Source organism: Gorilla gorilla, chromosome 19 (assembly GCF_029281585.2).
Source record: "Gorilla gorilla gorilla isolate KB3781 chromosome 19, NHGRI_mGorGor1-v2.1_pri, whole genome shotgun sequence".
NCBI lineage: Eukaryota > Metazoa > Chordata > Mammalia > Primates > Hominidae > Gorilla > Gorilla gorilla.
The window spans coordinates 58,283,008-58,298,336 of record NC_073243.2 but is presented as its reverse complement, the minus strand read 5'-3'; positions in this window follow the sequence as shown (position 1 = coordinate 58,298,336).

Sequence of the window (15,329 nt, the reverse complement as noted above, 5' to 3'; positions counted from 1 at the left end):
AAGGGACCCAGAATAGCCAAAATAACTTTGAGAAAGAAAAGTAAAGTTAGAATTCACAATTATCCATTTCTAAACATAATACAAAAGCATTAAGATAGACATGTAGATTAATGGAATTGAATTGGGATTCCTGAAAAAAAAACCCTTATGTTTACAGTCAATAAATTTTTAATAGGGTGCAAAAACAATTTACTATGGAAAGCATACTCTTTTCAGCAAATGGTGCTGAGACAACTGGATGTTCACAAGCAAGAGAATTAATCTGGCCCCGCTACCTCATACCATACACAAAGTTAATTCAAAATGAATGAAATCTAAATGTAAGAGCTAAAACTACAAAACTCTAAGAAGAAAACAAATGTGTTAATCATCATGACCTTGGATTTAGACAATGATTTTAAAAATATGACAGCTAAAATAAAAGTAACCAAGGCAAAAAAGAAAAGATGAATTGAACTTTATCAAAATTAAATATTTCTGTTTCAAAGGATACCTTGAAAAGATATTCTTTGATATCTTTTCAAAAGATATCTTGAAGATTCAAAAGCTATCTTTATCAAAAAGATAGCTTGAAAAAGTGAAAAGATAATCCTAAGAATGGAAGACAATATTTAAAATCATGTATTTGATAACAGACTGTTATCAATAATGCATAAAATGCTCTTACAACTCAACAATAAAATGGCTCAGTTTAAAAATGGACAAAGATTTATGTAGATTTTTTGCACAGATGATATATAAATATCCAATAAGCATATAAGAAGATGGATCAGTAAAATGCAAATCAAAACCCTGATGAGACACAACTTCATACCCACTAAGATTGCTATAATCAAAAAGATGAACTATAAAAGTATTGGTGAGGATGTGAGGAAATTGAAATTCTCATAGACTGCTAATGAGAATGTAAAATTGTACAGATACTTTGGAAAACACTTTGACAATTTCTTTTTTTTTATTTTTTTATTATTATACTTTAAGTTTTAGGGTACATGTGCACAATGTGCAGGTTAGTTACATATGTATACATGTGACATGCTGGTGCACTACACCCACTAACTCGTCATCTAGCATTAGGTATATCTCCCAATGCTATCCCTCCCCACTCCCCCCACCCCACAACAGTCCCCAGAGTGTGATGTTCCCCTTCCTGTGTCCATGTGTTCTCATTGTTCAATTCCCACCTATGAGTGAGAATATGCGGTGTTTGGTTTTTTGTTCTTGTGATAGTTTACTGAGAATGATGATTTCCAATTTCATCCATGTCCCTACAAAGGACATGAACTCATCATTTTTTATGGCTGCATAATTTCTAAAAAAGTTAAATATACCCAGCAATTCCACTCCTAGAGATATACCCAGGAGACCTGACAACAATATTCACACAACAATATGTGTAAGGCCATTTGTTCATAGCAGCATTACTAATAATAACCAAAAAGTAAAAACAACCCAACTGCCCATCAACTGATGAATAAAAATTAAAATGTGGTGTAGGTATACAGTGGAATATTATCCAGCCATAAAAGGGAATGAATTACTGATACATGCATAGTAAGTGTAAGAAACCAGGCACCAAGGCCACATTGTGTGACTGCATTTATATGAAATGTGCAGAATAGGCAAATTCATATAAACAGAAAGTAGATCAGTGGTTATCTGGGTATGAGGTGAAAGGGTAATGGGGAGTAATAGCTAATAGATATGGCATTTCTTTTTGGAGTAATACAAATGTTTTGGAATAATCTTGATAGTTGCACAACATTGTGAATATACTAAAAAGCACTGAATTGTGTACTTTTAAAGTGTGAATTTTATAGTGCATAAATTATATCCTAAGTTTAAAAAAACTTAAAACAGTCCATGAGCTACATTTGGTTCATGGTCTGTATTTGCCAATTCCGTTTATGAAATAATAATAGTAATGATAATGATGATAATGGTACCTGAGGGAAAAATATTTTGTTGTTAAAATATTTCTATAAATTATTTTTCCACCATGCATGCCATGTAAAAGTTGATGTCTATATGCAACAAACAACATTATTCATATTTCCTACTCTCCTATGTCAAACTCCTTCATTTTCTTGATTTTACTTAAAGTGGTTTACATGGAGCATCTAAATGAAGGGGGTTCAGGGACGTCTGAACTCATGTTACATTGTTAATTCAAAATGGATGAGATACAAATGTAAGATTTAAAACTATAAAACATCAACTTTTCAATATTTCACCAATTCAATACTTCAACTTGAAGTGAAGCTTCAAGTTTATTAAAGCTCTGATTTAGCAAATCCTACATAGGGTTTTTCACAGCTAGGGGGTGCGAAATTATGAGTAAGCTTTGAATATTTTCTTATGTAAACTAAAAATTATGTATGAAATAAAAATTCTTTATTTAAAAATGAACATAAACCTTTGCCCTACTGCCACTGTTTTGCAGCAAATGTAGTTTGTTTTTCTGGTTTCTGATCCATCCAGCTTTTATTTCCTTTATGTTCTGGCAAGATGATCTTTAAAATCCTGAATACATACTTATAAAGCAATAACATAATGATAATTTAAAAGTATGTATTTGGGGTAAATATCTAAGGGAAACATATTCCATTACTGAAGATCCCAAATGGCAAATGAGACCAAAAGTTATGTAAACAGACATTACCCATTAGTAAGAATAATGAAATTAGATACATGTTATAGTAAAAAGATGCCAGTGTTTTAAAATTCATGCTAAACAATTTTTTTTTTCTGTGTTGATGAACTACAGTGTAGCTTCTTTGGCATGCGATTCAGTTACTATCAAAACCTGTACATTTTAGTTTCTACACTTAAACTTCAATTGTCCTAGGAAAAATGTCTTCCATACCAGCAAACTAGAATAATATGATACTTGCATAAGTTCAGTTGGACAATAATAATAATATTTTAGCTCACTTGTTGGTCATTTACAGGCCTTTGCAAAGAAAAGACTTAAAATTTTGAATAGTTTTTCTGTTTCTCCTTGTTAGACATAAGTTTTACGTGTCTTTCCAAAGACATTTTTTTCTTTGCTTTGTTTCTTTGTTAGTTTTTCATAGTTATGTCCTTTCTTATAATATTTAAGTTTAACACTGTGATAGTGGATTGTACTTTGCTTTTATTTAACGGATCTCATATCTGATATGCTACCTTTGTTTTCATCACAATACTTAAGTCAGGGCAAATAGAAACTCAAAAGGCTAAGTAGGAAATAAAGAACACTTGGTTTTCCAATGAGTGAAAAATAACTAGCATATTGGTGGAAAAAGAGATTTCCTAGCTTGCAAGAACTTTTTTTCTACTTTGCCACACTACACCATGTATACAATGATGTCTGTTCTTATTAGGATTTGCAGAGTAAATATATCTTTTAGTGACTGTACAATAAAACTTTTTGTAGCAATGACCTGGTATTACTCTTAGTCTGTAACAAGACCTCTGGGATCTAATTTTAGTTGTATCTTGAATGGTGTTATTCTGTTTCTTTTTCCACATGTCACAGCATGATTGAGAGTAGACATTCACAAATTGTACTACATCATATTAGTATTTTCCTGATGAATGATTTTATAATTTCTTTCAATATTGTGGGCTGTCAGACATGGAGTAAGTCAAAACTTTAATTCAAATTTATAGATACAAACAGTAGGTATCCTAAGTATTGCTGTCAAGATCATCTGCTTTTTGGTTCCATTTTTGTCTCCCTTTTTTAACTTTTATGCCTTCTCTCCACTGTTTATATGTTTTCCCAATTCTTTATGAAAATTTTCCTTACCTTTACTCAGAAGTAAGTGATTCTGGGCATGAACAAGAATTCTAATCTTAGAGGAGCATATCACATCCCTGAGGATTCCATACAATTTCTACCTTGTGCGCTCCACTATGTGATTTAGCATCCAGGTCCTGATAAATGTAAAAGGGATTATGCAACACTGTAATTAAACAGCAGGGAACCTTGGCACAGGGGACTTTTGTTCAAAGAATGACAATTTTGGAAATATGAACTTGGATTCTGGTCTGTATTAAATGGCTACAATTGTCTTGGCCATAATCTTCCATATCTTGATATCTCTAGAATGCAAGCTTCTTGAAGGCAAGACTATTTTGTTTATTCATTTAAAAGATTGTTTATCTCATTGTTCTCAATTGTTAACAGAGAACTGGTATTCAAAGGGTGTTCATTAAATAAAATTTGGGGTGGGGGGTGGAGCCAAGATGGCCACATAGGAAGAGCTCCAGTCCACAGCTCCCAGAGTGAGCAATGCAGAAGACGGGTGATTTCTGCATTTCCAACTGAGGTACTGGGTTCATCTCACTGGGGAGTGCGGGACAGTGGGTGCAGGACAGCGGGTGCAGCACACCGTGTGTGAGTCAAAGCAGGGTGAGGTATCACCTTACCCGGGAAGTGCAAGGGGTCAGGGAATTCCCTTTCCTAGTCAAAGAAAAGGGGTGACAGACAGCACCTGGAAAATCGGGTCACTCCCACCCTAATACTGCGCTTTCCCATTGGGCTTAACAAACGACACACCAGGAGATTATATCCTGCACATGGCTTGGAGGGTCCTATGCCCACGGAGCCTCGCTCATTGCTAGCACAGCAGTCTGAGATCAAACTGCAAGGCAGCAGCGAGGCTGGGGGAGGGGCGCTCGCTATTGCTCAGGATTGAGTAGGTAAACAAAGCGGCCAGGAAGCTTTAACTGGGTGGAGCCCACTGCAGCCCAAGGAGGCCTGCCTGCCTCTGTAGGCTCCACCTCTGGGAGCAGGGCACAGACAAACAAAAGACGGCAATAACCTCTGCAGACTTAAATGTCCCTGTCTGACAGCTTTGATGAGAGTACTGGTTCCCCCAGCATGCAGCTTGAGATCTGAGAATGGGCAGACTGACTCCTCAAGTGGGTCCCTGACCCCCAAGTAGCCTAACTAGGAGGCACCCCCCAGTAGGGGCAGACTGACACCTCACACGGCCAGGTAATCCTCTGAGACAAAACTTCCAGAGGAACCATCAGGCAGCAGCATTTGCAGTTCACCAACATCTGCTATTCTGCAGCCACCGCTGCTGATACCCAGGCAAACAGGGTCGGGAGTGGACCTACAGTAAACTCCAACAGACCTGCAGATGAGGGTCCTGACTGTTAGAAGGAAACTAAAAAATGGAAAGAGCATCCACACCAAAAAGCCACCTGTACGTCACCATCATCAAAGACCAAAGGTAGATAAAACCACAAAGATGGGAAAAAACAGAGTAGAAAAACCAGAAACTCTAAAAATCAGAGTGCCTCTCCTCCTCCAAAGGAATGCACCTCCTCACCAGCAACAGAACAAAGCTGGATGGAGAATGACTTTGGAGAGTTGAGAGAAGAAGACTTCAGAAGATCAAACTACTCCGAGCTAAAGGAGGAAGTTCGAACCCATGACAAAGAAGTTAAAAACCTTGAAAAAAAATTAGACAAATGGATAACTAGAATAATCAATGCAGAAAAGTCCTTAAAGGGCCTGATGGAGCTGAAAACCACGGCATGAGAACTACATGACGAATGCACAAGCCTCAGTAACTGAGGCGAGCAACTGGAAGAAAGGGTATCAGCGATGGAACACGAAATGAATGAAATGAAGTCTGAAGAGAAGTTTAGGGAATACAGAATAAAAAGAAATGAACAAAGCCTCCAAGAAATATGGGACTATGTGAAAAGACCAAATCTACATCTAATTGGTGTACCTGAAAGTGACAGGGAGAATGGAACCAAGTTGGAAAACACTCTGCAGGATATTATCCAGGAGAATTTCCACAGTCTAGCAGGGCAGGCCAACATTCAAATTCAGGAAATACAGAGAACACCACAAAGATACTCCTCGAGAAGAGCAACTCCAAGACACATAATTGGCAGATTCACCAAAGTTGAAATGAAGGAAAAAATATTAAGGGCAGCCAGACAGAAAGGTCGGGTTACCCGCAAAGGGAAATCCATCAGACTAACAGCGGATCTCTCAGCAGAAACACTACAAGCCAAAAGAGAGTGGGGGCCAATATTCAACATTCTTAAAGAAAATAATTTTCAACCCAGAATTTCATATCCATCCAAACTAAGCTTCATAAGTGAAGGAGAAATAAAATACTTTATAGACAAGCAAACGCCGAGAGATTTTGTCACCACCAGGCCTGCCCTACAAGAGCTCCTGAAGGAAGCACTAAACATGGAAAGGAACAACCGGTACCAGCCATTGCAAAAACATGCCAAATTGTAAAGACCATCGAGGCTAGGAAGAAGCTGCACCAACTGACGAGCAAAATAACCAGCTAACATCATAATGACAGGATCAAATTCACACATAACAATACTAACCTTAAATGTAAATGGGCTAAATGCTCTAATTAAAAGACACAGACTGGCAAATTAGATAAAGAGTCAAGACCCATCAGTATGCTGTATTCAGGAAACCCATCTCATGTGCAGAGACACACATAGGCTCAAAATGAAGGGATGGAGGAAGATCTACCAAGCAAATGGAAAACAAAAAAAGGCAGGGGTTGCAATCCTAGTCTCTGATAAAACAGACTTTAAACCAACAAAGATCAAAAGAGACAAAGAAGGCCATTACATAACGGTAAAAGGATCAATTCAACAAGAAGAGCTAACTATCCGAAATATATATGCACCCAATACAGGAGCACCAAGATTCATAAAGCAAGTCCTTAGTGACCTACAAAGAGACTTAGACTCCCACACAATAATAATGGGAGAGTTTAACACCCCACTGTCAACATTAGGCAGATCAACGAGACAGAGAGTTAACAAGGATATCTAGGAATTGAACTCAGCTCTGCACCAAGCAGACCTAAAAGACATCTACAGAACTCTCCACCCCAAATCAACAGGATATATGTTCTTTTCAGCACCACACCACACCACACCTATTCCAAAATTGACCACATAGTTGGAAGTAAAGCACTCCTCAGCAAATGTGAAAGAATAGAAATTATAACAAACTGTCTCTCAGACCACAGTGCAATCAAACAAGAACTCAGGATTAAGAAACTCATTCAAAACTGCTCAACTACATGGAAACTGAACAACCTGCTCCTGAATGACTATTGAGTAAATAATGAAATGAAGGCAGAAATAAAGATGTTCTTCGAAACCAACGAGAACAAAGACACAACATACCAGAATCTCTGGGACACATTTAAAGCAGTGTGTAGAGGGAAATTTACACACTAAATGCCCACAAGAGAAAGCAGGAAAGATCTAAAATTGACACCCTAACATCACAATTAAAAGAACTAGAGAAGCAAGAGCGAACACATTCAAAAGCTAGCAGAAGGCAAGAAATAACTAAGATCAGAGCAGAACTGAAGGCAATAGAGACACAAAAATATGCTTCAAAAAATCAATGAATCCAGGAGCTGGGTTTTTTTTGAAGGGTTGAAAAAACCCTTGAAAAAATCAATGAATCCAGGAGCCAGGTCTATCAACAAAATTGATAGACCACTGGAAAGACTAATAAAGAAGAAAAGAGAGAAGAATCAAATAGACACAATAAGAAATGACAAAGGGGATATTACCACCGATCCCACAGAAATACAAACTACCATCAGAGAATACTATAAACACCTCTACGCAAACAAACTAGAAAATCTAGAAGAAATGGATAAATTCCTCGACACATACACTCACCCAAGACTAAACCAGGAAGAATTTGAATCTCTGAATAGACCAATAACAAGCTCTGAAATTGAGGCAATATTTAATAGCTTACCAACCAAAAAAAGTCCAGGACCAGATGGATTCACAGCTGAATTCTACCAGAAGTACAAGGAGGAGCTGGTACCACGCCTTCTGAAACTACTCCAATCAATAGAAAAAGAGGGAATCCTCCCTAACTCATTTTATGAGGCCAGCATCATCCTGATACCAAAGCCTGGCAGAGACACAACAAAAAAAGAGAATTATAGACCAACATCCTTGATGAACATCGATGCAAAAATCCTCAATAAAATACTGGCAAACCGAATCCAGTAGCACATCAAAAAGCTTATCCACCATGATCAAGTGGGCTTCATCCCTGGGATGCAAGGCTGGTTCAACATACGAAAATCAATAAACGTAATCCAGCATATAAACAGAACCAAAGACAAAAACCACATGATTATCTCAATAGATGCAGAAAAGGCCTTTGATGAAATTCAACAACCCTTCATGCTAAAAACTCTCAATAAATTAGGTATTGATGGGACGTATCCCAAAATAATAAGAGCTATCTATGACAAACCCACAGCCAATATCATACTGAATGGGCAAAAATTGGAAGCATTCCCTTTGAAAACTGGCACAAGACAGGGATGCCCTCTCTCACCACTCCTGTTCAACAGAGTGTTGGAAGTTCTGGCCAGGGCAATCAAGGAGGAGAAGGAAATAAAGGGTATTCAATTAGGAAAAGAGGAAGTCAAATTGTCCCTGTTTGCAGATGACATGATTGTATATCTAGAAAACCCCCTTGTCTCAGCCCAAAATCTCCTTAAGCTGATAAGCAACTTCAGCAAAGTCTCAGGATACAAAATCAATGTACAAAAATCACAAGCATTCTTATACACCAATAACAGACAAACAGAGAGCCAAATCATGAGTGAACTCCCATTCACAGTTGCTTCAAAGAGAATAAAATACCTAGGAATCCAACTTACAAGGTATGTGAAGGACCTCTTCAAGGAGAACTACAAACCACAGCTCAATGAAATAAAAGAGGATACAAACAAATGGAAGAACATTCCATGCTCATGGATAGGAAGAATCAATATCGTGAAAACGGCCATACTGCCCAAGGTAATTTGTAGATTCAATGCCATCCCCATCAAGCTACCAATGACTTTCTTCACAGAATTGGAAAAAACTACTTTAAAGTTCGTATGGAACCAAAAAAGAGCCCACATTGCCAAGTCAATCCTAAGCCAAAAGAACAAAGCTGGAGGCATCACGCTACCTGACTTCAAACTATACTACAAGGCTACAGTAACCAAAACAGCATGGTACTGGTACCAAAACAGAGATATAGACCAATGGAACAGAACAGAGCCCTCAGAAATAATGCTGCATATGTACAACTATCTGATCTTTAACAAACCTGAGAAAAGCAAGAAATGGGGAAAGGATTCCCTATTTAATAAATGGTGCTGGGAAAACTAGCTAGCCATATGTAGAAAGCTGAAACTGGATCCCTTCCTTACACCTTATACAAAAATTAATTCAAGATGGATTAAAGACTTACATGTTAGACCTAAAACCATAAAAGCCCTGGAAGAAAACCTAGGCAATACCATTCAGGACATAGACATGGGCAATGACTTCATGTCTAAAACACCAAAAGCAATGGCAACAAAAGCCAAAATTGACAAACGGGGATCTAATTAAACTAAAGAGCTTCTGCACAGCAAAAGAAACCACCATCAGAGTGAACAGGCAACCTACAGAATGGGAGAAAAGTTTTGCAACCTACTCATCTGACAAAGGGCTAATATCCAGAATCTACAATGAACTCAAACAAATTTACAAGAAAAATACAAACAAACCCATCAAAAAGTGGGTGAAGGATATGAACAGACACTTCTCAAAAGAGACATTTATGCAGCCAAAACACACATGAAAAAATGCTCATCATCACTGGCCATCAGAAAAATGCAAATCAAAACCACAATGAGATACCATCTCACACCAGTTAGAATGATGATCATTAAAAAGTCAGGAAACAACAGGTGCTGGAGAGGATGTGGAGAAATAGGAACACTTTTACACTGTTGGTGGGACTGTAAACTAGTTCAACCACCGTGGAAGTCAGTGTGGCAATTCCTCAGGGATCTAGAACTAGAAATACCATTTGACCCGGCCATCCCATTACTGGGTATATACCCAAAGGATTATAGATCGTGCTGCCATAAAGACACATGCACACGTATGTTTACTGCAGCACTATTCACAATAGCAAAGACTTGGAACCAACCCAAATGTCCACCAATGATAGACTGGCTTAAGAAAATGTGGCGCATATATGCCATGGAATACTATGCAGCCATAAAAAACGATGAGTTCATGTCCTTTGTAGGGACATGGATGAAGCTGGAAACCATCATTCTCAGCAAACTATCGCAAGGACAAAAAACCAAACACCGCATGTTCTCACTCATAGGTGGGACTTGAACAATGAGAACACGTGGACACAGGATCGGGAACATCACACACTGGGGTCTGTTGTGGGGTGGGAGAAGTGGGGAGGGATAGCATTAGGAGATATAACTAATGTTAATGATGAGTTAATGGGTGCAGCACACCAACATGGCACATGTATACATATGTAACAAACCTGCACGTTGTGCACAGGTACCCTAAAACTTAAAGCATAATAAAAAAATAAAATAAAATAAAGCAAAATAAAATAAAATAAAATAAAATTTGGCTGAATGATACCTCTCAGAGAATAATTGCGCTGAATAATGACTAAAATCCATCAATTCTAAATTTTTGAAGGTTTTATAACTGTATTTTACAAATAAAAGGAGGACATATTATAAAAGATTTATCTTTCAATATTATACAACTAAAACAGAAATTAATTATGAAATGTATCATTATTACCTAACTTACATATCCTTTGGGTCAATTAATATCCTCCCTATGACAAACCCTATTATGCTGTTAGCATAAACCATTTCTAGTCACAGTTTCCTCCCTCAGCTGTGTTTTGAAAAGGTTTTAAGCTTTTGCCAACAGGACTCTAGGCAAAATGTCATTTTCGCTAAAATTTAATAAGATTTCAATATTTTACTCTGTTTTTCCATTTCTCTCGGAAGCTGTCAAAGTAAACCACATTGGCCTTGTTTTAGTGAAGAAACACAAAGTCTGTGGCTTAGTTATAGGAAAATGAAGCCATTTAATGAAAATGGAAATTGATTTATTTACCGCCTAAACGGAAGTTTAATTTCTGATGTGCCTGCTGAAAGTGAAAATTTTTCCCACACTGCTCTACGTCATTCATGTAGAAACTTTAAGATTCTTTAAAAGTATCTACAAAATTAGGTGAAGGGTGAAATTATGAATTTCCCACTTGGAAGAAAGTGGCTTAAATTCTATCCAATTATTTGCCATGACAACCAGCTAAACACAAAAGGGCCAGAATGGATGTGGAGTACTGCCTCTATAATCATCACTGTATGTCCTTCAAATCATGGATATGCAGCACCACTATCCTGGGCTACTTCAGGGCCATAAGCCTACATGGTAATTACATGCTTTGGAACACTCCACTTAAGTGCATCAATAATATAGTGAGCGAACATGTTCTTTAATTCTGCACCTGTAAATGGAGGGAAAAATAAAGAAAATATCTCTATCAAAAAAAGGAAGAAAAATAAATTAGACAGCCAAATTATTTTAAGCTGCTTTGTGAGGTCTCTGTCTAAAACTCAGATGGTTAGTAATCGAAGCTTCTCCATAAATATAATCAAATGACAAAATATCTCTGCTTAAATGACTGCAAAGTTTAGGACATAAAAAAACAAAAGATGCAAAACAAGCCAAAAATATCTAATTAAACTTGATATTTTATCTTTAATACACTCATTTCAACTGTGCATTACAATATTTCAGGGCTACTTTTCTTTCCATTACCATGTCTCTATATAACTTCTATTAATGGAATTTCAAAGATAACACCTACTGATCCAGGACTTCAACACAAAGGAAGAGTTAACACATCGTGGCATTACAAAACTGTAGTGCTCTGCATGGTATTTCAGAATAAGGCATGTGTGTATGTGTGTGTGTGTGTGTGTGTTTCATTTTATAGACTTGAAATCCATATTTTTCTCTGAAGTGCAAAGTTAATACAGTTAATTCAACAGAGAAGAAGTAACTCAATAGAACCTCAGGGAGAATAAGTGATTGGTATAAAACTGTAAGACCTTCCTCCCACCTATATATTTCAATAAAACAAAATGGCTAATTTTTTAAAATCATAAATTTATCCTAAAAGTAAAATATTTTTGAATGGCAAATTTTCTACAGTCTTATGGAATTTCAGAGGAATTCTTATGAAAAATAGGCACACATAATTTATAATAAAGTTACATTTTACCATTGGAAACAAACCACGTTTTTTAGTGGATCCATCCTAAGTTTTTCACTTGACAAAACAAGAAAAAAAAAAGATGTGGTCTATATAGGTATACATATTTCTTATGCCAATTAACTAAGACTTTTTAACGAATTAATGTGAAATATGCTTTTGTATATTGACTCCAAGATACAAGTGTTATTTACATTAGAAAATCTTGCCATAATTTCAGAAAATCCCATAAAACTCAGGAAAATCACATATATAATGTTCCACAAACCACAAAGGAAACAGAAAGGATGTCCTAAATAATCAGATCAGATGTAGTGGTTTTAAAAAAAATAGTTATTTCAGATTGAAGTTGTATTTGTTTTTTCTTGTCGTTTTACATTTGTAATTAATGGATGTACATGTGATTTACTAACTTAATATTTAATACATGAGTATGATCTTGTGTTCTGTTAATTTCCACACATTTTACTTTTACAGATAATCATATGCCTCAAATGTTGCTTTTATGGCCAAGAGCATTGAGTTTTCCCATTATTTAATCAATATACAATTTTTCTAATAGTAAATATATTTTTTGAAAAAATGCAATTGTATTTACCATATGGAAATTGTTAAAATAATGAAATCCATTATATTTTCAAAGCTGCACATAGAAACTTTACCAAGAAGTTGCAAGTAACAGTTATTAGAATTACGTATTTAATATTAACTATTTCTTTATGCCATCTCTTGGACTTCTGAAGAATTTTACTGGTCAGGCAGTAGATTTTGAAATTTGCATGCAACTCTTATTGTATAGATATCCTGCTATTATAAAAGTATTCTACTATATACAAAAGCTAATGTTTTAAAGTTTAAGACTGATCTCCGAATACAAGTTATGTTAATTTGCGAAGAACTATCAGCATACAAAATCTGAGATGAAACACTGGTTATTTTTTGAAGGAAATACAGATAATCATTTGAAAGTTGAATCTTATTAGTCTTTATAGTTTTTCTCTTTCTGACAGAGATGCATAAGCACGCCAATTGTTTACAACTATGTAAAATATATTAGTATATTGCTGGGGCTTGGCTTATAAATGTAGTGTGGAGAGAATATTACAATTGAATTTCAAGCCCTAAGAAGGATTTATGATAGAGGTTTTTGGCAGAACTTTTCTAAATCACAGTAATGACTCACTTGGAGTATCTTATTAATGGTACAGACAACAAGAAACAGAAGTGGAAATGTTTAAGTCTGAGTATCCAAATGACCCCACATCTGCTTTTTGCTTTGTGTTTTGTTTTATTTTGTTTCGTTTGACTTTGTCTTCTTGATTAGATGGTAATTGATAATATCAAAGCAAGACAACTTTAAAAACTTAGATCACTTAATTGGCCTGCATCTGTGATCTCAGTGAAAATCTTAGCAAGAATGTCACCTTTGAACAGACAACTGAGTACAGGATATTAATCAGACATACAAACTATCTCTTGGTGTCATCTAGTGGTTGTGTTTCATCACTGCATAAAAGAAATGCCTTATTGGTTTTCTGAGTAAAGATTGTTTTATTACATTTGTTTCTGAGTGACTGGAGTAAAAGAAGCTGCCATTTTTAACAGACAAGAGAAGGTTAGTAGCAATCAAGCCTTTCTGGGCTCTTCACCCTGGCCCTTTACAGCGCTTCTTATAAGGTCAAGACACATCGATGGAAAGCTCAGTTATCGTACACTGGTGTGAAGGTGCTGTCTGCTGCCCCATTTAGGCTGCATGACTGAGTGGCTGGGTGTTGTTAAGGGACATCCACAGCCAATACACAAGGTATTTTCTCTCAGCTGGCTGAGCAGCACTAAGGGGATTCTGACAGACTGAGCTGACATGCTAACAATCTGATTGCAGACGGCAATGGTAGGAGCCTCCAAGGGAGAGAGAAGAGTCCCCTGACCCTCCTGTCATCTACTCTTTCAATCTCTAGCCTAGGATAGGAACACTGCACAACTATCACAGGAAAAGGTGACATAGTGAAAATAACTTATCCACAAATGTGCTGAAATGTCATCTCTAATGTTATAGTTCCTTTAAGACGAACTATAATTTCTAATATAACTTTTCAGTTTTGAAAGGAAAGGGCACCAAGGCTGGGTTGACAGAAATAAATTATCCAGATAATTAAGGCTAACTACTCCACTTTCTCCTACTCGCCGGCCCACGTGCAGACAATAATAGGGCTCAATTATTTATAATTCCGATTTTTTTCCCTTTCAAAAAGGGATTTTCTATGAAACCGGTATTTGAAACTCTCAAAATTATTATCATTAGGAAACAGATTATTAACAAAATACAATCAGGAAATGTATGAATTTTCAGTGATCATAGTTTGTGTTATGTCCAATGTAACAAAGACAAGTCATAATTAAAAACATGGTAAAAATGAACTTGATGTTTTATTCTAATTTTTTCATAATTACTTGATATTTTTAGTCAAAATCTGTGGGTTTAAAATATGATCTTCATAGATTTATCAATCTTAAGCAAGATATTCCTCTACATACTTATAGAAACTCATTTTATATTACAAAGTGAACAGTTCTTTTGTTATTGAATTTGCATGATGATGATGATTATTTTTTTAGACAGTCTCACTGTGTTGTCCCGGCTGGAGTGCAGTGGTGTGATTTCAGTTCACTGCAAACTCGACTACCCAGGTTCTGGTGATTGTCCCACCTCAGCCTCCCTAGTAGCTGGGACTACAGGTGTGCACCACCATGCCTGGCTAATTTTTGTATCTTTTGTAGAGATGGGATTTCATCATGTTGTCCAGGCTGGTTTCAAACTCCTAGGCTCAAGCCAGCCACCCACTTTGGCCTCCCAAAGTGCCAAAATTGCAGACATGAGCCACTATGCCTGGCCTGAATTTGCATTATTTTTAATGTTTACTTTCTTTTATCTATAGGTCTTTAATTTCCAGATGTCTTACACACAAGCATAAACTGAGAAAAAGAATTGAATGAAACAAGAATAGATGTACATTTCCTAAAATTTCTCTTTGCTTTTGTTACAAAAGAACTTGCTATTGCTATTGTTCTTGAAATGAGAATACATGTAGTACACAAGTACATATACAGATGTCTATAAGATATATGTGTATATCTATTATATACACTATATATGTGTATATCTATTATATACACTATATATGTGTATATCTATTATATA